Source organism: Leopardus geoffroyi, chromosome E1 (genome assembly GCF_018350155.1).
Source record: "Leopardus geoffroyi isolate Oge1 chromosome E1, O.geoffroyi_Oge1_pat1.0, whole genome shotgun sequence".
NCBI lineage: Eukaryota > Metazoa > Chordata > Mammalia > Carnivora > Felidae > Leopardus > Leopardus geoffroyi.
In genome coordinates this window covers 56,844,622-56,867,093 of record NC_059330.1, presented here as the reverse complement: position 1 = coordinate 56,867,093, position 22,472 = coordinate 56,844,622, and positions in this window count along the sequence as shown.

Here is a 22,472-nt window from a genome sequence, read left to right as displayed (position 1 = left end):
GATTCAGTGGTTCTGGGATGGGGCCCAATAATCTGCATTTCTAACAAGTTCTCCAGCGGTACTGATCGTGCGGGTCTGGATACCACACTTGGACAACCACTGGTCAGTTTGATCCAGAGCCTCCTATTTCCGTGGCCAGTGATTGGCTCATGAGTGAACATGTGACTCCATCCTGACCAAGGGGCGCTGAGGGAGTCTGCGGAGGCACTTCTGGGAAAGGTTTTCAGGAGTCTTTTCTTCCTTCGGATGCTGTCCTCTGGACTTGATGTCTGGAGCTACCTCGGCCATCTAGTAGCCCTGGGGAAACCAGCCTGGTGCCACAGCCAGTGCCCTGGGGGAGGCAGAGCTGGGAGAGAAAGAGGCTGAATCCTTGTGACATTGTTGTTGTTGTTTAATGTTTATTTATTTTTGAGACAGAGAGACAGAGTGCGAGTGGGGGAGGGGCAGAGAGAGGGGGAGACCCAGAATCCGAAGCAGGCTCCGGGCTCCGAGCTGTCAGCACAGAGCCCGACACGGGGCTCGAACCCACGAACCGTGAGATCAGACCTGAGCTTAAGTCGGACGTTTAACCAACTGAGCCACCCAGGCGCCTGCCTCTTGTGACATCGTTGATCAGCTGACCCTAGCCTGCTCCCTGCCCTTCCCCCACCGCTCTTGCTGTGGAGATAGCAAGGCCCCTCATTAATAAGGCCCCTCATTACTGCAGCCAAAATCACCCAAGCTGACTATGCCCGGTACCCGGCGCAGCTCGCTTAGGTGCTTCCGGAAGATTTTCACGGACAGAGCTGGTGATGATGTGGGGAGGTGGATGCTGGCCTGTGAGGTGGGAAAGAACACTAACCATCCTCCTTGTGCCCCGGTTTCAAGGTTACAACGACAGGGACCACTTGACAGCCAGTGTTAGGAGTGCTGTGTGTACCTGCGGCGGGAAGCAATCAGATCAACCAAAGGTTTAAGTCTGTCTTATAATAGCTGCCCTGGGCTAGCAAGAGATTTGAGGGGACGGGGGATGGCCAAGGGGGCTCTCCAAGCCCTTCTAGGAGGTGGGGCTGCTTCCTAACTAATTTCACGTGGGGAGACTGCTTTGCAGTCTTCGAGGAGAATTAAAGGGGATTTGGGCTCCTGGGTTTGGCTTAAGGAGACAAATAAACCCTCGGTTATTGGATTAGCATCTCGCCGGGGCAGCGGCCGATCCAACTTTCCTTTGGGTGCTCTGAGCAGGACGGTAGAATCTCAAAAGCGTTTGGCCACTGTCCAAACCCTGCCTCGAGGCTGCTAGGCTTTTTGTTTCTTTTGGACATGGTCTAAAAATAAGAAGTAAGGTTCAAAGTCCTCAGCAAAGGGCATTCAGATGCCCCATCTCGACTGAAGCCCTTCCTCTGACGAATACAGGTCCTGGAACAAAGCAAGGGAAGGAAGGGGCGTAGGATGATGGAGCCGGGCGCCCGGATCGCACAAGGTTGGAGCCTCTGCTGCGGGGCTCTGGGAATTGGGTGGTGAAACAGGAAGTAATTTGACCCAAAAGGGGTAATTTGCGTGAGAGCCAGGCGTGAAGTCATTAGTCATCATTCGGCGTTAGTGTGACTTTGCTTTTTTTTTTTGCTTAAACATTGAGATAAACCTCACATAACTTCAAATAACCAATTTAAAAGCGAACGATTCCGTGGCACTTAGTACGTTCACAATGTTGTGCCACCACCACCTCTAACAAGTTCCGAAACATTGTAGTCCCCCCAAAAGGACGCTCCAGACCCATGAAGCCGTCGCTCTCCCTTCCTCCCTCACCCTAGAAACCTCCGATCTTCTGTCCTTGTGGATTTACCTATCCTGGATATTTCGTACAAATGGGATCATATGATATGTGACCTTCAGTGTCTGGCCTGCTTTCGCTTAGAATGAGGTTTTCAAGGTGCATCTGTAGGTTATGTATCAGTACCTCCCTCCTTTTTACAGCTGAATAGTATTCCATTGTATGGATATACCACATTTTGGAGGTTTTTGTTTGTCTGTTGGGATACAGTACATTTTGATTATCCACTCACCTGTTGATGGACATTTGCGTTGTTTCCACCTTTTGGATATGACGGATAATACTGCTTGAACATTCGTTTCTACGTATTTGTTTCGATACGTGTTTTCAGCTCTTGGGACACGTTTTATATTATTTATTTTAGGACATATTTCCAGGAACTTCTTACAGGGTAGGTCTAAGCATACGGGCACACACACGTGCTCACACGCGTGCCTGAGCGTGCATGTCAACGCACACACACACACACACACACACACACACACACACACTGAGCTATCCAAATGTTCCAGCTCTTAACACCCCCAAGTTGTTACACAAGCATTTTAGGGACTGGAATAAATGAACCCTGCGCACTGGCGTCCCACAGGCTCCCACACTGAGCAAAAAACAATTTCCTCCCTGAGAATGTCAGATAAATGATAGCGCATTCAGAATACGGACTACAGTGTAGCCATTAAGACGATTTTCCAAGACCGATGTCTCTAGGTCACGAGATTATGCTCAGCGGAACAGGCAGAAAGCCGGCGTCTAATATGCGATGCGATCATTATGTGATGAAAAATCCCTGCGCGCAGATGACGAACTACAGCCAAATGGATGGCAACACCACGGGCTTTACTTCCCTTCGTTGTTATTTTGTATTTTGCAAATTTTCTATACTGAAAATATTAGGTGGACTAAATGAGTTAATGCATCCAAAAGGCTTAGAACAAGGCTTGCTACACAGCGACTACAGTAGATGTCTTTGCTCCCGTTATAACAATTTCTGCTTAGAAACACCATTTTTAATTTTTTTTTTTTTTAGTGTTTTATTTATTCTTGAGAGAGAGAGAGAGACAGAGCACAAGCAGGGAGGGACAGAGAGAGGAGGAGACATAGAATCCGAAGCAGGCTCCAGGCTCCCAGCTGTCAGCACAGAGCCCGACACGGGGCTTGAACTTATGAACCGTGAGACCGTGACTTGAGCCAAAGTCAGATGCCCAACCGACTGAGCCACCCAGGTGCCCCAGAAACACCAGTTTTAAAGGAAAAATAAAATACTTTTTGTCTTCCTACCCTTCCTCGGGATCGGAGCTGCACCTCTGAGGGGGCAGGGAGGGTCTGGTGGGGCCTGGGGGTGGGGGTGGCCCCACATATGTGGGAAGAAAGGCAGACCTTCTTGTCCCTGGCAATTGTCCGAGGATGGGGTGAGACACTCCCCTCACCCCATGTCACCAAGATCCCCTATCCGTTCTAGAAACTATGCAAAGAGGGCTCCAGAGTGCTCTCTGAACAACAAGGAGATTGTTGCTATGAAAGGTATAAAATTGCATCAGGCTGGAGTCCAAGGTGACGCCGGGGGTGGGGGGGAGGTGGCATTAGTCCCAGAGGAGGTATCATTTCCAGGTACCCATGGGGCTCTGCCCCCGAAAAGCACCCGGCTGCAGGTTTCTTTCTCTAATACTCAGGGTTCTGGGAGGAGGAGGGGGGCCAGCAGGGGACAGGAGGGGTGTGCTTGTATCTCTTGCCTCCCCCCACCCCTTCAGGTGTCGCGAGGGCACCTCGACACCCCCCCCCTCCCCCCCCTCCCGGCGGGAGCCGCTGTGCCTGCACGGCTTGGCCACAAGGGGGAGCTCCGGAGCTTGGATGCGCCTCCTGTAAAAGAAAAGGAAAATCATCTTCTCAAGGCGAGGGGTGAGGCTTTAGCTGCAGCAGACCATTCCTAACAGGGGGAGGTGCAAGCAGGGCTGAGGAGGGGCCGAGGAGGGGCTGAGGAGCAGGTTTCGAATAATTTCCCTGCCTGGCCTCAGGACAGGGCTGGAAGAGCAGCCGCCTGTGAAGGAGGCAGGAGGCAGGGGTTTCAGGTGCGCCCAAAGGGCCAAGGGGTTCAGAGCTGGCCCCTCCCAGCCCATCTGCTGGGCAGCCGGGGGGGAGGGGGGCAGGCAGGGGCAGCAGCTCCTGGGGGTGAACAGCGGGGCTGGGGCCCCGAACGCCTCCTCGAAGTCGAGGCCTGGCTGCTGGGCTCACAGCAGAGGAACACCAGAGCGTGCGTGCGAATGTGCGAGAGAGAGTGTGACCGTGTGCATGGTGCGTTGGCCACCTGCAGAATGCCCAGAGCTTGTCAACCCGCGTGCACACGCGCGTGCATACACGGGCACACCGACACACAGAGACATGCGTTCACACGCACCCGCAGTACGTTCCCAGACATGTGCCCACAGGTACACACAGGTACCCGTGCCAGTCGGAGGTAATGTGACAAGACGCTCCAGAAGGAACAAAAACACGTAGAGGCTGCGGGCTCCTGGCTGCTTGTCGTCAGCCCCGCGGAGCTGAGTCGTGACGGAAGCAGAAAGCCACTGATTTGCCCGCTGACCGATGTGCCACGGAAGGGCCCCTGAAGTCAACTGTCCCGGTGGCTGTGCTTTTCTGGCGGCGGAGAAGCTGGAGAGCCGGGTGCCTGGGAGGACAGGGGCAGATCTGGGCTCGGCCGGGCTGAATGTGCTAGAGATTCTGGTCCAGCTGCGTGAGACCCAGCCCCCTCCTTCCCTGCAGGTGACAGAAGGCAGGGGGTGACAGTCCCTCCTGCTGGCCTGCAGAGCTGAAACCTCAGCCTGGCTCTGCTCGGTGACCTTTGGAAACTTGAAAACAGAGCTGGGGGTCATCGCATTGGCCCTGGGTGCGTGCGGTGGGGCCACCCCCTGGGCCTGGGAGGCCACGGCCCTTGCCAGCTTCTTGGCTCCTGGGTGGGAGAAGGCTTCCTCCAGCTTCTGGCCGGGGCGCTTCCCCACCTGGCTCCCCTGTGCTCTCCTCACATCCAGCCCTCCACCCCTGCACACGGCCTGCACCTACACTGCCCCTTTCTCAGGCCCCCACCCAAAGGCCTGCCCCTCCTCTCTGGTTCAAAGGCCTGCTGCCTCCTTGCACACTTTTAAAAAAATTTAATTAAGATGTGTTTAATGATTATTTTTGAGAGAGAGAGACAGAGACAGAGCGCAAGCAAGGGAGGGGCAGAGAGAGAGGGAGACACAGAATCTGAATCAGGCTCCGGACTCTGAGCTGTTAGCACAGAGCCCGATGCAGGGCTCGAACCCACAGACCGTGAGATCATGACCTGAGCTGAAGTCAGATGCTTAACCGACTGAGCCACCCAGGTGCCCCAATATGCCTTTTTTATTTTTTTTATTTTTTATTTTTTTTTCAACGTTTATTTATTTTTGGGACAGAGAGAGACAGAGCATGAACGGGGGAGGGGCAGAGAGAGAGGGAGACACAGAATCGGAAACAGGCTCCAGGCTCTGAGCCATCAGCCCAGAGCCTGATGCGGGGCTCGAACTCACGGACTGCGAGATCGTGACCTGGCTGAAGTCGGACGCTTAACCGACTGCGCCACCCAGGCGCCCCAATATGCCTTTTTTAAATGAGCTTTTTTTTCCTCATGGAATTTGCCCCTCCTTCTCTCTTTCTACCCACCTTATCCTGGGAGGAACCTTTTTGGTAAGGAGAGCTTCCTTTGCAGGATTCTGGCCAGGGTCCGGCTAGGAGAGGATGAGCCTCTAGCCCGCGGAGGTTTGCAGGAATGAGGTGTCCTGTGGGGTCTGACTTCAGGACGGAGCGAGGACCCTGGGGTGGAGAAGGGGAGCGGACCAGGGAGAGAAGAGCCCCCAGGAATATTTGCACTTTGCCACTCTCTGGACGCCGTAAGGACCCAGTACACCCACACTGAGACTTTCCTTAGAATGTCTTCAAACCATGGTCCCCAATGCTACAGGGACAGCCTGCAGGTGACAGACAGGCAATGGAGATGCTGCTTGACCCGGCCTGGGGCTCTGAGGGCCCAATCCCAGGCCACGGTGGATTCCCTACGTTCCCTCTGTCCTGCGGTGAGGGGAGACGGTGCCCGTGGAGGCAGCCTGCCAGTGACAGGGACCACAGGAGCCAAAAGGGAGAAATAGTGGACGGGGCCATGGCGGGGGGGGGGGGGGGGGGGGGGGGGAGTCAGGATGGCCCAGGCTCCAGGTGGCCCACTAGAGGGCGAGAATTCAGCAGGAGGTCCCCTACCCACTGGAGGGGCCGCCTGCACTCGCCCCAAAGACAGCATAAGGCCTGCTCACCGGGGTTCCCTCCACACTCAAGACGAAGCCTGAACTTCCTGGAGCCGTGCTTGGTCCCAAGACCATCCTCCCTTGTGAGGCAGTTGCCTGAGCAGGCCCGGTGTTCCGGTCCGCAGCCCAAGGTCACAAAACCAGAGCGGACCCAGGGTTTGAATGCAGGCCTCTCTGACTCCAGAGCATTGCGATCATGACCGCGTTGAGGTGGTGGCGGCTGGGGGCTGGGGGCTGCTGGCTTACTCTCTCTAGACTGTTCCGGATGCTCCCTCCACCTTGCGCCTCTGGTCCTCACACAGCCGGCAGGCTGTGTGTTATTTGGACCACTGTTTTATGGACAGGGAAACGGAGTCATCATTGAGGACTGGACAGGGAGTATTTCAGGGGACAGAAGAACAATGAGAAACGGTGAAGGTAGTCACTTGGGAGATGTTTACCAGGCAGCAGTGTGCCCAGAGCTGGGCCTTCCGACTACAAAGATGGAAAACAGTGGTCCCTGAGCCCGAGGCCTCCTGGCACAGAGGCGACACGCCGTGGCAGGTGCTCTAGGAGGGTGGCGAGGACAGGAGCCGCCAGCAGGGAGGACGCACACGTCACACCAAGGCATGTGGACAATTGCCACGAGCCCTGGGACCCATCAAAGTAGGGGAGGGACAATCAGATCAGCAGACGGACAGCTTCTCCCATGCCCCTCCCGCCCCAGCACTCTGGGGACAGCATGCTTCATCTGTGGCGGGAAGAACGACATTGATATTTGAGACAACATTCAATGGAACCCAAGCGTACCCATTTCTGCCCATCCCTGGGGGAAGTTCTGGAACAAGGGCCTCACATCAAAGCCCAGTATTACCTGCTGCCTTGATGTCTAGTGATGTCTCCTGCGCAGAAGTCCCCTAGGCAGACAACTGTTCTTACCAGGCTGATGGAGCATGATTCCCGCTTATCCCTGAGCCGTGGGCTTTAGCTTTCTAGCAGTCCATGGAATTGTTCAAACAAGCCAATCGCTTCCTACCAGAGAACCAGAGGTCACACCATCCTTTTGATACTCCTTTAAAATTTTTTTTTAATTTAATTTAGGGGAGGGCAGAGAGAGAGAGAGAGAGAGAGAGAGAGAGAGAGTCCCAAGCAGGCTCCACGCTGTCAGTGCAGAGCCCAATGCAGGGTTCAGACCCATGAGCTGTGAGATCATGACCTGAGCCAAAGTCAGATGCTTAACCGACTGAGCCCCCCAGGCACCCTGATACTCTTCTTGAGACCGAGTCTGTCTCCCAAAGCCCACAGTCACGTTCACTCTGTTCCCGAGTGCAACTCCCTGCATGGTGTGTGGTGTCCTCCCCCCAGGCCGTGAGCACCTGTGACTAATAAACCCTGGAGAATCTCATCTGTCCAGGGCTGGGTGCTGTGTGTTTAGTCCTCCCTCACTGACAGGGTCAGGGGGAGGTAATTAAACGTGCGTGCTTGGTTCTGCAAGGAAGATGCATCGATGGGACTTTATGGTGAAGACGGCAGGCGGGGCCTCTGAATGAGGCAGAGTTGCATTGGGAGGGGAGAGAGAATGTCCCTGAGCAAGGGGCAGAGAGTCCCGGGGAAGCAGGGCTGTGGGCGAAGGGTCCCGATGGGAGAGCCCCTGAGAACCGCTGGGGGTGGGGCCTGAAGAAGGAGGGCAGCGGGGGAGAAATTCTCCTTGACTGGGTTCTCCGAGGAATTCAAGAACAGAGGATATTCACTCACGATAATGATCAGAGCTTCTTTAGCATGTGGCTTGTGTCAGGTGTTGTTTTTGCTGCCTCTAATTTTCAACTTTGCCCTCAGAGCAAAGTGCTTTTCCCATTTCATGGATGAGGAAAACAGAGGCTGGAGAGGCCAGTCCCTCGCCCACAGAGACCCACAAGACCCGTGGGTGGTGGAGTCTGGCTCCAAATCCATGTCATTTTGGCCACAGAGGCTTCACACCTCACCATTGGCCTTCATGCCTCTAGGTGATGGGAAGACTGCCGTGTGGCTGAGGCTGGCCAGGGTCCCAGCTGACCCACCTCCAGGATGTCCTTGTGGCTCTGGGTTCTTAGTTTTCATAGACTGAGGAATAGCCCTGGGGAGAAGCCGCTGGGGTGCGGTTTGGGATGGGCATCGTGCTTGGGTCACTGGGCCCCTGGACTGCCTACCTGGCTCTTTTTCGGGGACAGCAGGTAGTATCCAAAGTGACATTTTAAACCAGGGGGACTGGCAGGGCAGAGAGGCAGCCTGCAACGTACAGGGCACGTGGGGAGGAGGAGGAGGCTGGAACTTAGCTTCTGTCACTGCCTTTTGGATAAGCTTGGCCTTGACACGGTTGACATCAGAGCACGACTGAGGGAGTTTTCTATTTGCATCGTTTTCAATTTATCTTTTGCTGTTTTTTTTCTGATGCTTTGAAGAGGTTTTAAGTGCCCATCAATAATACTTTCCAAATGTTCACAGATGTTAGGTAATTGATTGGGTCTGGCATCAGAGCGTGAATGAGGACGGAAGGAGAGTGCCTGAGAGGCATCCTTAGCATAGCCAAACATGCTCTAGCCCTTTCTCCGTCCCACTAATGGGTTAGTGAGGTTAATCAGAGCCAGGATTGGGGTCCCCAGCAGGGAGGACCAAGCACCTACTTGTCTGCTCTTGGTTTCCTTTTAAAGAATGTTCTCCTTCCCATTTTATTCTATTTCTGAGAAGGAGTGATAACAGGGAAGGGGCAGAGAGAGAGGGGGACAGATGATCCAAAGCAGGCTCTGTACTGACAGCAGCGAGCCCGATGTGGGACTCGAACTCACAAACTGTGAAATGATGACCTGCGGCGAAGTCAGATGCTCAACTGACTAAACCACCCAGGCGCCCCTCCCACTTTATTTTTAAGTGAAATCCAGTGTTAACGATAATATGCCTATAGTTGAAAACATCAAACAATAACAAAAAAAATTACATCCCCACCCATACACTGCCCAACCCTTGGTTCTGGGACAGCCAGTTATAACTTTTCATCTTTTTCTTCTGTGTTTTTTCTCCATGATTCTAAATGCTATGCTCACGTTGTTATTTTCTTGATTTATTAAGTGTAGATATTGTCTATTTATTTCCTGTTCTGGTAGGTGAGGGTTTAGCTCTCTTATATTCCAACTCCCACCCTATATTATTTCCCCAAATCCTCTCGATATGGTTATATAACTTTTGTTGTTGTTGTTACTCAGTGTTTACATTATTATACATACGTAAATATTGCCATTTTCTTTCTTCTACAGCTTTTTGTTTTTCCTGGTGTTAATCATTGCCTCGGTTTTTCATTTGTATAGTTTTCAATTTAGCTTTTGATGTTTTTCCACATGCTTTGAAAAGTTTTCAGATGCCTACAAATAGTATCTTCCAAATGTTCATAGGCATTAGATAATATATCTGTTCCATTCTTTTTTTGGAGACCTTTCTTTTTGCTCTGATCTGCAACCATCCTTTCCTTTAAAAAATGTTTATCTTTGAGAGAGAGAGAGAGAGAGAGAGAGAGAGAGAGAGAGTGAGTGCAGGGGAGGGGCAGAGAGAGGGGGAGACAGAGGATCCAAAGCAGGTTCTGTGCTACAGCAGAGAGCCTGATATGGGGCTCAAACTCACCAACCATGAGATCATGGCCTGAGCCTAAGTGAGATGCTTAACCGATTGAGCCACCCAGATGCCCTGGAGCCATCCTTTCCATCATTTTTTTCCTTCTCTACCATTCTGAGACTTCCTCTCACTATTTTCCTGTGGTTGAGTCTCCTGTTACTTGGAACTTATGTTTTTGTCTAACTTGGTTTATTTCCTCATTTTGCTGTAGCACATCCTCCAAAGCTTTCATAGAAGGGGTAAGTGGGAGTAAGTGTCCTGGTGACTCTGAAATCCTCCTATACAGAGGGTCCTACTCTGCTTCATCCTCCCACTATGATCCATGATCCAAAGAGACAAAGTGGTCTAGAATGAAATCTCAGGCCAGAGCTAGATGAGTTCCAGGTGTCAAGAAAAGGACAAGCTGTGGGTCCTCAGTCTACAGAGGAGACTGCCTCTTACATCTGCCCAGGGTTCATTCACCCTAGCTGGACTGGCCTTGCAGATAAACCCCTGCCCTCCCAACCAGTCTGCTCAAGCGCTAACCTGATCTTATGATTTCTACCTTCTGCAAGATCATACAGAATGAGCTCCTGCCTTGGATACCAGCTTGGGAGTTCAGCCTTGGGTGATCCTCACACACTCAGTGGCCGCAGATTTCCCCCCATGCCCTGATGTTCTTTTTCTGCAGAAAATAACACCCCCTTCTACCCCTACACAGCCTACTTCCCTTCCCAGGCTTGTCTCTACTTTATGTCCTAAGGCAGTTCAGGTGGAAAGTCTCTGAGCCCAGAGTCAGAGGCCTGGATTTGAACCCTAAACCCAGCGATCATGAAGTGGTTACTCAGCTCCATTCTACAGCTGGGTAAACAGAAGTTCAGAGGTTCATACGTCCCTGAGGTCGAATGAGAACATATACAAAAGGGTTTCTATGGTATTTGAACACTACACAGAGTTTGGGATTATTGTTACTTTTGAAAGAAATCAAATCATTCCTGGGGGTCCAGTCTATCAGCTAATTTGCCAAGTTACTGAGATGTTCAAAGTCTGTTTTACCTGTGGGCAGATGCTATGCTGAACGGAGTGACTTTCTTGAAGCTAGAGGGACCCAGAGTTTCCAGGAGCTCATCTAAAGCATGAAGAAAAAGTGTTTAGAGCAGCAGAAGCAGCAGCACAGCCTTGGCTGAGCATTAGGCTTACCTGGGGAGCTTTAAAAAATGCTGTGCCCAGGTTGTGCCCTGGGGCCCTTAAATCAGAGTCTCTGAAGCAGGGTCCTGGCATCAGTATTGTTTAAAGCTTCCAGAGAGTTCCAGATGCAGTCAGAGTTAAGAAACCCTGGCATCAAGGGTTCCCTTGAGGGAGTGGTTCTCAACTCTGGCTGGACATTCAAATCCCCCTCACAGGGGGATCGTGGAAACACTGATGCCAGAACCTCACCCCAGAGAGCATTTGACTTGGGACAAAAGCAGCCCAGGTGATTCAAATGTGCAGGCAGGTAGAGGAATTTTGCTGCAAGGCCATTATCGCCTTTCTCGAAGACCCCCAGGAGTTAGAGGGCAGAGGCTGAGTGTGGGTGTCTTGTGATCCATGGAGCTTTAGGGTGTAAAATGTGCTTTGCCCGGAGGAGCCACAGGGAGCTGATGTTGCCTCTCTCTACTTCTTGTTCTGTCTCCACAGCTGCCACGGGCTCTTCTTTCCAAAACATTTCCTCCACCGTAGTCCCTGCCAGTGCACCAGACCTTGCAAGCCCAGGGGTGACAGAGTACCGCCTTCCAGCTCAGCTGGAAAATGCTCTGTTGGCAAAGTGGGAGGGGCCAGGGCTGGAGGGTGCACTTGCCAAATGTGTGCCTGCAAAAGAGTCTTGAGTTGGTTCCTTGGTTCCTCTGCCCACCGCAGTGGAGAGGTCAGCCTGGTATCTGAGGACACTCAGAGATTGCATGCAGAACACCTCAGCCCTGTGAGCACGCCATGAGGGGGAGGGTGGTTATTGAGAGTGGAAGGCACTTTTTCCCCCCACTGGATAGAGATTAGGGGATCTGGCTTTGTCTTCCTGGAGAGAGGAACTTTCTCATTGTCTGAGCCATGGCTTGCTTATTGCCTCCAGGTGTACGGAGCATCCTCCCAAAGGGGAGGTAAATCCATTCGTCTCCTGGTCCACATAGGACTCGCCACAAAACAGCAGGATTTGGGTTCCACTTCCTGGGCACCGAGGCAACCATGTCCTGGGATGGCCGTAGTGAACTGTTGGGTTCGCCCTCGCTGAATTAAAGCTAAGTGCCCTCGCTGAATTAAAGCTAATTCTGTCGGGCTTCCAGAATTCCTGGATGAAGACTACAGTCCATGTCTTTAGGACCCCCAGCCCCACCCCTCGTGCCATGCTGGCTGGAACCTGGACCAGGCTCAGCATCGAAGCAGGTGGGTTCTGTGCTGGCATTTTCACTCACTCACTCACTGTTGACTTCAGACCTTGGACAGCACTTTTCTCACCTGTCACATGGGGTAATACCTGGTTTACTTAACAGGATTTTGTGAGGCTCAAACATGATAGTGTGAGCGAATTGGCTTTGAAAAGCATTTCCAAGGCATATAAACACAAGGGATTATAGGGCGAGGTCTCTCTGGATCAGTGGTGCTGTGAAGCTGTGTGCACAGCTCACGATCCCCCATGGAATTGGAGATTGTAGAATTCATTGCCTTTGGAGGCTCACTTTGTTGTGTGTGCATAGAGGAGAAGAACGGAGGTGGCGGGGAGGGGCTGGCCTTTGCCTTTTATGGCAGTCTGGGAACTTGAAACACTCAAATCCATCATTCTTAAAAAGCTTTTTATAGTCCTTCAGAAGCTCGTGTCTCTGCAGATCCACACATCACAGGTACACAGCTAGAGAGGGCTCGTTAAATCATGAGCTAATGCAGGGGCTAATTAAATGCTTCTGACACTTGTTACCATCTGCCGAGCTGGAGTGAAGTCTGAAAGTTCTGTGTGTTTTATGAAAGCCTCAAGCCACCACCACCCCGTGGGGCTGAGCTCTCGTGGTTGAGACCTAGAACTAGGGAAACAATATCAGAAGACAAATTCGATCCATAAGTGATTTCCATCTTAAGGCACAAGCTGTGGGGATTATTACAAAATTGCTTCAGTTAATTAAAAAAGAGAAAAGCTTTGAAGTAATTTACTAGTGTTTATGCGTTTTGTCCCAGAGTGGTCTCTGCGGATATACCAAATTCCGGGACTTTGTGGCTTTCTCTTATCACTGACTGCAACAGAAGAATCTGTGAGATTAATTATGAACATTGGTTTTCTTGATCCTTCAGTAACTTGGAAGAATCCTGGTTACTCGGGCTTTGAAAATTGATCGACTGGTTTTTTTCCAAAGTAGCCCCTCCCTCCTCCAGTAAACATGTGAAATGTTCGTTTCTTCTTCTTCTTCTTCTTCTTCTTCTTCTTCTTCTTCTTCTTCTTCTTTTGATGTTTATTTATTTCTGAGAGACAGAGTGTGAGTGGAGGAGGGGCAGAGAGAGAGGGAGACACAGAATCCGAAGCAGACTCTGAGCCATCAGCACAGAGCCCAACGCGGGGCTTGGACCCACAAACGATGAGATCAAGACCTGAGCTGAAGTCAGACGCTTAATCATCTGAACCACCCAGGCGCCCCGTGAAATGTTCATTTCTACGGTTGAAGAGAGGTGGATGGATTGTCGTCACGTCCCCCCATCCCCTGTGCTCCCTTTCTCCCCAAAGCCTTTTCTGTTTATTAGTTTTTAGTTTTAGATTCAGTTCCAGGAGAAAGGAATAGGAAGCCTTTTATTCAAAAAGAATGGGGTGTCTATTTTTTCCTTAATGATTTGTAAGGGTTCTTGATATATTCCAAACATGACTCCTTTGTCAAATACATGTATTGCACATCTCTCCCTCCACTCTGTGGGTCAGCAGTCCCTGAGAAGCAATCAGTACGTGCCAACTTCACAAGAGAGACAGAGAGAGAGAGAGAGAGAGAGAGCCCGCATTATAGGGTACTGATGATAAAGGCTACTTATAAAGTAGTCTTACCAACACATCAAACCTGAGTGTGACCGCGCTGCCTGATCTAACTGCTAATCCATAGGAAACATGGCTGACAGAGGAAACTGGGAAACCACACCACAGGTGTAAGATTCAGCTCCTGGGAATCTCTACAGGACAGGTGATCCTCCTTTTCAACAAATTAGCTACAAGGAAGATGGGTAGATTATAAGAAACTGAAGAGCCATCCCCACCAATTACAGTGCTTGAAGCTTCTTTGGGTCCTGATGACAATAAAACCGTAAACCAAAAATTAAGACACTTGGAGACATTTGAACACTGGGTATTCGATGCTGAGAAGAAGTCAAGGTTATTTCTTACAGGTGTGCTAATGATGCAGTGGTCTTTGTTTTGAGGAGTCTTTCTCTTTCAGAGATGCCTCCTGAAGTACCTACCTGTGGGTGAGGTTGCTGATTTGCTTAAATAGAGTCCGATGGGGGCTGGCAGGTGGGGGATAGGAGGTTGCTGAATTCACCAAGGGTTGATCATTAGTGAAGCTTGGTAACAGGTCCGTGGATATTCACTGGAGTGTCTCCGTGTGTAAGGATTTGAAATTTTTCACAACGAAACAAATTTTTAAGCAAGTGGTCTGCTTTGAGCCAGGGTGTCAGGTGAAACCTCACTAAAGTCTCGAGAGCAGCAAGTCCTTCCTATGCCCAGAGTGTGGTTCTCTGGCTTAACGTGCTGCTGATCCTTAAGAGTCAGCCCCGTGTACTGCCCCACTTTTGGCAGCTCCCTTCATTGCATGAGGACGATGTGAAGGCTTCTAGTTGCCTAGCAATGGCTGGCAGCAAATTGATCCCCCACTCTGCAGCACAGCAGTCGAATATTGATGATCTGGGTGATTTGGAGATTTGACTCCCTGGATGAACAAATTTTTTTCCTGGGCGATTGATCAGGGCCATGACAGAGGGTAAGCAAGAGACGTTGAAGAGAAGGGCTGGAACCAGGTGGCGAGGCTGGCAAGGAAAAGGAAAGAGTGTAGGGCAGAGGGTGGAGAGAGCAGCTGACTGATGTCAGCAAAGCCAGTGGTGTCCCTGAGTGCACAACCCTCGAGCTCTGCTCTCCAAGACCTTCCAGAAGGGATCTCCCTGGATTCAGCACCGCCGCTGCTGGACAGAGCTTGGGGGAGGCCGGGTTTCTGAAGGTGGCCGTCGACACTGCACTTTTCCAGAGCGCTGGAATGGTCCTTGTTACAGCTGGCTGGCTCAGGCGGTTAGCACATGATGTTACGGAGTCTAAGTCCCAGCTTGGAGCCTGGCATTGACCGATTGGCTTGAGTCGTTGAGATAGCTTTGCTCTGCTTATAGCCATATTGATAAGCAATTGGGGTGGCTGTTTGCTGGGAAGCCTGGTAAGATAATGGGCCTGACTCCATGTAATGGGACCTTCAGTCCTGGCAAAGCTACTACTGCAAGTTGCCACTCTTCTTTGGGCATGATCAGCAACGCCAATTGCTGCCAATTTCATATTCAAAAGCACAGCTGGGGAGAATGTGGAAGGAAAGGAAGCCTGCCCCCTTGAATTAGCTAACTATTCTTGTCTAACAACCCATTCCAAAACTCAATGGCATACAACAATAAGCATTTCTTCCTCGCTCATTTGTCTGTAGGTCAGTGGGAATTTGGCTGATCTCGTTCGGGTTCAGCTGGGCTCGGCTCCAGGATCTGAGCGGGGTCTAGACCTGCTCTGTGGAGCTCCTGTCCTCATCAGACCTGGAGTTTACTCAGGCCACATTCTCGTCATAGGACGATGCCGGTGAGCAAGAGGACAAGCCCATACACGTGAGTTTACTTTCTACCCATTGTCGTATCACATCTGCTAACATTTCGTTGGTCGGAGCAAGTCCCAAGGTTAAGCTCGATCTCATCGGGGCAGGGAATTATGCTCTGCCCACAGCGTACATGGTGACTACTTACTGAACAGTAATTTAATTTACTTGAAAAGTGGTCTGTAGTTTAGCTGGAACAGTCCGAAAGAGACAGCGATGGAAGAGGGGAAATCAACAGTGCATATTCTAGTTAACAATTGCATAGGGAAGGGTCTGTCTCTGGCCCTCCTGCCCTCCATGGGTCCCTGAAGGTAACTGATATAGGAACCCCGCAGCTGCTGGTAACTGGTGTAGGGGGCCGAGGGAACCTTGGAGACTGGGAAAATGTGCCTGCAGCTTTATTGAGCTGAGCAGTCTTACAGCATTAAAAGTTCTCGTGTGTGTGTGTGTGTGTGTGTGTGTGTGTATATGTGTGTGTGTCCCTCTATTTATAGACTCTTGGGGGGGTGGGCAGGGATAAGTAAGGCCTCCATCAACACCAGGCAAAGAAGGCAAAGGGATTGTCAAGCCTGCCAAAGATGTATCAAAGACGCAGTGGTGTTTGCATAGAGATCTCTGGCGTGTAATAAAGGCTGGGAGGAACAGGAAGACTGAAATTAAAACACAGGCTGGCTAGTTACTAAACACAGTGTTTCCTGGGAGGCGCTAGCAGCTGTTTAAATTCCAGAGCATGGAATAGCATGTAAGTCTGTCTTCTTCACCTGGAGACACCACAGGACTCTGGCTGGGCGCTGACGCGGAGTCACCGGGTAAGCAAACCCATCAGGGTCCGACAGATTCCGAGGTTGGTGCAAATAACACGTGTGCCCAGAAAGCCCCCGGCTAGTTTCCGTGGCTGCACCTCAGAGAGCGGGAGACGGTCTCCTTCCTCCTTCCTGGGAAAAAGTGAAGAAGAATGACATCAGCCCTGGCACACAGGGGAGCCGTGGACCCCTTCCCTGCCTCCTACCTGCCACGATGCTTTTTCTCCAAATGTAGGCTCAGGGAAAAAGATGGCATCATTTCTGGAAATGGGGGAGGAGGCTTCCCGCAGAATATAACAGTGAGCTGAGTCCTGAAATATCTGTAGGCTAAGGAGAGGTCGATGAGGCACAGTATACAACGCTTTAGGGTCTGTGTCCGTCAGCTGTTGCCGCGGTGATGCTGTGGAACAAATAATCCCACGACAGCGTGGCTGAGAACAGCAGTCGTGTGTTCTTGCCTAGGTCCGTGGGTGGGCTGGAGTGAAGTCGCCGTGTTCCCTGTGCATTCACCTGGGGCCCCAGGCACAGCAGGTACCCACAGGACGCCCTTCTTCTGGAGATGGCAAGGTGCAGGGGGCAAGCTCAAGGGCATGCACTTGGCACCCCTGCCCGTGTCACCAGCCAAGAGGAAGCCTTCCCTCCTCACCTGCACCTCCTATGGTGTGAGGCCCAACACAAGGTGTGTGGTAGATGCTGCCTTGACGTCTTTGAGCCTCACAAGACCCCAAAGGCCTTCCTGAATTTGGCTACTCTCACCAGATACCCTTCCCCATGGGAAAGGTTTCCCGAGAGCAGCGCCCCTACCAGCCTGACCAGCTGCACCTCACGTGGTCCTCACCTCATGGGTTCCATCTCCTGTCACCTGCAGAATTATTCAAACAAGCCAATCCCATCCTCCACGGGAACCAGGAGGAGCCTCACCCCCCTGCTGCTGTACGGCCGGCCTCCCAAGACCCCGGGACTTCAGTGCTCCTGCGTGCAGCCCCCGCGAGGCCCTCTCCCCCAGGCTGTGAGTATCTGTCGCTAATAAACTGGGGACAACCGCATCCGTCCAGCGTCAGGTGCCGTGTGTTTGGCCATATTGTGCTGTTTAGCGAAGGCTTCCCTCCTTCCCTATGGAAGTGGTCGGAACACCTCCCTTCCTGCTCTTGTCAGGCCTTGGGTTGGTTACGTGCATTTGGCCCTTATGTCTCTTTCCCTCAAGGTCAGGGACGGCGTGGCCCCATCTTGATGGCCCCAGCACCTTACCTGGCCCGTGCAATCAGTTCTGGAAACGTGCGTCGACCAGATGGTTCCCTCACTCCCCTCCCCCACCCCTCCCCAGCTCTCCCAAAGCCCCTCCTCCAATTCCTCACCCCTCCAAGACTCACAGGACCAAATACACCCTTGTAATTTGGGGCTACGTCCTGCTTTCTCAGTCTTCTTTGTCCCCATCTAGGCTGAGTTGGGGAATTCCAGGCAAACATTTATAGACCACCCAGGAGCCCTTGCAAAGACTTCCTCCAGAATCAATACCCGAAGGCCATTTAAACACTGTCTGAAAGCAAGCCAGCCCGCCCCCCCATCTCCCTCGCTCACCTCCCAACGATGTTTAATTTTTCTCTAAATGAACTTACACTGTGTCACAGCACATTACCGCACCTTGGAACATTCCTACCCCGGATCTGCGAGCAGCTGACATGCCGAGCGAAGGCAGCGCTTCCTCTAAGGACATTTTCCGGTAATGTAGCTGATTAAAATACAGCTGACTGCGGGAGAGGCACAGGCGCTCCCGCCAGCCAGCGTGAGCCAGGGAAACGCAGAGATAATGAATAATGGTTTGTGGCAAAACTGATAATGCGCCCGCTATTATATCGACTGGGGCCGCGGCTTCCGTTAATCGCGCTAAATTGTTGGGCTGGAGCTGTGTTCTGTCGGAGGCCTGGTGGCTGCCCTTCCCCTTCTCGGAGCGTCCATTTGTCTGAAGTTGGGCCCTCGCTTCTGCCTCCTGTCATTCCATTCAAATGAGCTGGCTACTTTTGCTGCCGGCCGCGTGGGAGTGTGAGTTTGGAACCGGGCTGGAGCCGTGCGTTCCATCTGCTGGCGGGCGTGCCCGCCTCCCACGGGGGTGCGCGCCACGTGCGCTGGCCGCCCGGCCGATGAACGGGGCGCTCGTGGTCCAGGGGAGCAGACAGACCCCCGTCCGTGGCGAGGGCGATGGCTCCGGCACCAGCCCCTGGGTTGGAGGTTCGAATCCGGCCTCCTCCACTTTGTGGACCCGAGACCTTGAACCTCAGCCCCTGGAGGATAAAGCGGCGATACTCCTGTATGTACGTGAGACGGTCGTGGCCTCAAAGGGGCCACATGAGGGGACTGCTTAGCACTGAGCTTGTCACAAGGGAGGCTTGTGCAAAGGGCCACCGGGGGCAGAGGAAGCAATGGCCATTCCCTTGAAGGTCAAGGCAGCTTCACAGAGGAGGTGACCGGGAGCTAAGTCTTGTAGGGGTGAGTAAGGCGATGGGGCCAGGTCCTCGCGAACCGCCAGGGGCTGCCCTGACCCATCTCCCCCATCTGCTCACGCTCAGAGAGGCCCTGAAACGTGGAGGGTGCTATCGCCCCCAGAGACAACTTCGGCCCCCGACTGGAGTCTCAGTCCCCTGCCCTGTGGTGGGTGAGTCTGGGGCACAGCCCATGTGGCTCCTGGGGCCCCAGCAGGCTTGCGCCTGGGTTCCCGGCACGTCCTTCACTGGTTTGTCTTGTGGTCCTGCCTCCTGGGGTCTCCCCAGATAAATGACCCACTTCTTTTTAATTTTTTTTATTATTTTTTAATGTTTATTTATTTTTGAGACAGAGAGAGACAGAGCATGAACGGGGGAGGGGCAGAGAGAGAGAGGGGGACACAGAATCCGAAACAGGCTCCAGGCTCTGAGCTGTCAGCACAGAGCCCGACGCGGGGCTCGAACTCACAGACCGTGAGATCATGACCTGAGGCCAAAGTCGGACGCTCAACCGACTGAGCCCCCCCAGGCGCCTAAACGACCCACTTCTATATCCTGGCCTCAGGTTCTGCTTCAGGGGGAACCCAACCTGCTGGCAGTTGGCAGGTGGCTGGGGGGCTGACTGGTCTCGGACAGCCACAGCTGGCCTCCGCGTCACTGCCATCCTCCCCCGGGCCAGCCTGGGGCTTGTGCCCATGGCGGGGGCCCAGGAGAAAGCGGAGGCCGAGGCTTGGGGCCGACGTTACTCTGGCCCCATCCTTGTGGTGAGTCAGGCAGCCAGGTCTGAGGGGTAGGGAGCAGGCTCCGCGTTGTCACAAAGGGTGTGGGTAGAGGGGAGCGTGGAGGAAATCAGTCCGCCCGCCAAAGCGCCAGGCAGCCTCTTGTGCGGAAAAAGCCAGGCCCGGTCCCCGCTCTGCTCCTCTTGGCCGTGTGCCCCCGGGTCGGACGCCGAACTTTATCCGCAAAAGGAGATGAAGGCCACTCTGAGGCTTCTAGGGACAATTCAGTATTTATTGAGTGTATACTATGTGCCGAGCAGGTCTCTAGGTGCGGGCACTGGGACGGAGCTGTGGGAGAGACAAAAGATTCCTGTAGCTGACACGGTAGCAGCCGGAGACCACGAACAGGCAGCATGCTAAGTAAACGGAACAGAACGGTGGAAGGTGCTAAGTGCCGTGGCGAAGCAGGGCAGAGAGGAGCCGCGGGCTGGGGGAGTGTGCGGTGTCGGGGGGAAGGACGCGACCCGAAATAGGGTGTCAGGCTTCACTGACAAGGTGACACTCGACCCCAGGCAGAAGCATGAGCCAGCGCAAAGGCCCTGAGGCAGGAGTGCGGCTGGCGGGTTTGAAGAACGATAAGGAGACCCACGTGGCCGGGGCAGAGTGAGTGAGGAGACGTGGGCGCAGAGGTGACGGGGCTAGATTGTGAAGAGCTGGGGAACCTCCACAAGGACACTTATGGGGTAAGATGGGAGCCCACAGAGAAGCCCGAGCATTTGGCTGCCACGTGTGAGAAGGCTCCTGTCCTCTGTGCCGAGAATGCACTAGGAGGGCTGTGGTGGCCCCAGAGCCATCAGGATGTGGCATCTGTGACCCGTGGGAGTGGCGGCTGGGGGTGGGGTGGGGGGAGTGCTGGTCTCCCTCCGGGTGTATTTTGAAGGGGGAGCCGGGATTTGCTGGGGGCTGGTTGAGGCACGGGAGGGGAAAGGGAGCCAGGAAGAGTGTCCTTACCTCAGCACCGAGAACCGCGAGTCCAGACAGAGAGGAAGTAGGCGACATACGGCAGGTGAGGCACAGCAGGGTGGGGTGAGCCCCGCGGTCCTGGGTTTGAGTCCCACTGTCACCACCCGCTAGCTGTGTGGCCTCAGTCAAGTTGCTGCCTTCTCTGTGCCTCTTTGCAAAGTAAACTATTAACGATGGCCTCTTCCCCCGCGGGGCACATGGGGACACGGGGGCTGGTGTCTGAGGCACCGTGCGTAGGACTGACCAGACACTTGGCCGATGGGGTCCCGAATTCTGGACAGGGATGCCTCTGTGACGAGTGGCGTGGGGCCCCTGGGGGCCGACCGGCCCTTCTCCCAGCCTGGCAGGGGCCCAGGGAGCGGGAGGCCCTCTCAGCTGCAGGTGGGGCTCCCCACCAGTCCCTCCCCAGGTCCCACCGACGACCCGGGGTCGTAGTTTGGGTCAAATGACCGCTCAGGAGCCACGGAGATTTTCCCCGAATCTCTACCAAATATTTACCACTCCAGGCCCGGAGGGAGCCACTTGCCAATCGTGCCCTGAACCCGGGACCCCAGCCCCGGCATTGCCCCTCTCCGAAGACCCCTCCCACCCTCTACCCCCACAGCCCCGTCCCCCATCCAGGCCAGACCGCGTCGTCCCCCAGGGGTCGAGGCTCAATCCTGCCTGTGAAAGGTGACTCATTAAATGGACAATCAAATGCAAATTGGCGTGCACCCTTTTCGTGAAGCTTTTTATATAAGTAAACGGGCTAAATCAGGAAAACATCTCTGGGCAGACCATCTGTCTCGATTTGAGCTTTGAAAAAATACGGTCACCTAGCAATGTTCCTGTGTCAGACCCTGACAGCGAAACACCGGGCGGGCAAGGGACCATCGGTCCCGCTCTGAAAGCGGGTGTGTGCCTCGGACCCGGCGTGGAGGCCACCTCCGGGGGACGAGCCCCAGGTCACCACACCGGCCACACGGACATGTGCGGGGGTTTCAACAGTGCTCTGCTGTTTTGTATTTTCCAGGTCTCTGTGGCTCTCACTGTGGCCACACCGGGCTGCTTTGGGGGCGCCCCACGTCCCCCGCCCACCTGGCCCTCGCGATGCAGGAATGAGGTGAAGCCGCTAGCCGGCCTCTAGAGCAACCCCTCCGCTGTATGTTGCCGGCGGGGAGGCATCGGGTCCTCCCCACCCGCCCCCACCCCCCACCCCCACCCCCACCCCCGTGGAACAGGTGTCCCTGGTGAGGCCGTGGGAGGAGCAGAGCCACCGCAAGGGGGTGGCCCGAGGCAGAGGGAGGCGGGGCAGCTCTGCCTACGCCCACCCTCCCATTTCCCACCAGCACCTCCTTCGGCCTGAAACCAGTCGGGAAGCCCCAGGAAAAGCCGGCAGGGTTCAGACCCCCCCGAAGCTTCAGCCCCAGAAGGCGAGGAATGGATCTGAGGGTGCACGGGGCCAAAACTGGCCCAGTCAGAGGTACACACTCGGGACAAAACTCAGGAGGTACCGGGATAGTTTCCTAAGGCTGCTGGAAAAAAATCACACAAGCCTGGTGGTTTAAAGCAATGTGTGTTTCGGGGGCGCCTGGCTGGCTCAGTCGGTTAAGCGTCCCCGACTTGGGCTCAGGTCATGATCTCACGGTTCGTGGGTTCGAGCCCCGCGTCGGGCTCTGTGCTGATGGCTCGGAGCCTGGAGCCTGCTTCGGATTCTGTGTCTCCCTCTCTCTCTGTCCCTGCCCCCTGCTCACGCTCTGTCTTTCTGGCTCTCAAAAATAAATAAACCTTTTTTTTTTTTTAATTAAAAAAAAAAAAGCAACGCACATTTCATCTCTCGTTCTGGAGGCGAGGAATCCAAAAACAGTTCCACTGAGCTGGAATGAAGGAGTTGGCTGGGCTGAACTCCCTCCGGAAACTCGGGGA